This window comes from Ambystoma mexicanum, chromosome 4q (assembly GCF_040938575.1).
Source record: "Ambystoma mexicanum isolate Mex_15411 chromosome 4q, UKY_AmexF1_1, whole genome shotgun sequence".
Taxonomy (NCBI): domain Eukaryota; kingdom Metazoa; phylum Chordata; class Amphibia; order Caudata; family Ambystomatidae; genus Ambystoma; species Ambystoma mexicanum.
Window position 1 is genome coordinate 584943591 of NC_090928.1, and position 894 is coordinate 584944484.

Consider the following 894-nt stretch of genomic DNA (forward strand, 5'->3'; position numbering starts at 1 on the left):
TTTTTACCCTAACACAGACTATACACTCCTGCAGAAAAAGCTTTGCATTCCCTTGAGGTCAAAAGAGTTTTAAAGTTCTATCTGGATCACACTAAATCGTTCAGATCATCCAAACAACTCTTTGTGGTATTCGGCCCCTCCAATAAAGGGTGGCCGATTACAAAACAAGGCATCTCACGCTGGGTGGCAGCGAATTTCTGCCACAATCTTTCTGCCACAATAAAGCCAACAAACCCTTGCAGTAAGCTCCCAGAGCTCACTCTACAAAGTCCACGGCGACCTCAGCGGCCCTATCGGTGGGCACACCAATCTGAGACATTTGCCAGGAAACAACGTGGGCAGTGCCCTACACATTCACTAGACACTACTGTCTGAGTAAACAACATGCTGAGGATGCGGGGCGAGCAGTGCTCCAACGCCTATTCCAGTAAGGTAAGCCCCGCAGCTTCCGGGGTTTTGACTATACTCCTCTGTTATTGACGTAATGTTATGGACTTCTCTTTTTTGATCATATGGTATATATCCTGTTTGCCTGATCTACACCTCCAGGCATTCTTACTGCTACAAAATCTAATCACAGCATGTGAATCCATGAAAGATCCAATGCTGGGGGAAGTAGAGTTGTTTCTTACCTGTAACTCCATTTCTCCAGCGTTGGTATCTTTCATGGATTCACACGTGCCCTCCAGCCTTCCCCCTCAGGCAAACGGCCTCTTAAGACATCCTCTTTTTGGAGAGGTTAAAATCTGAGGGCAAGTCGCAGGGGTGGGGTTATACACTCGACATCCCATTGGTGCTGGCTACAGCAGCCCTAATGTAGTCAATAGGACACTCAAGGTGTCAAAGTTTGCCCATAGGAAAACTACTATGCTAAGGTTAACAGGGTTTCCCAGC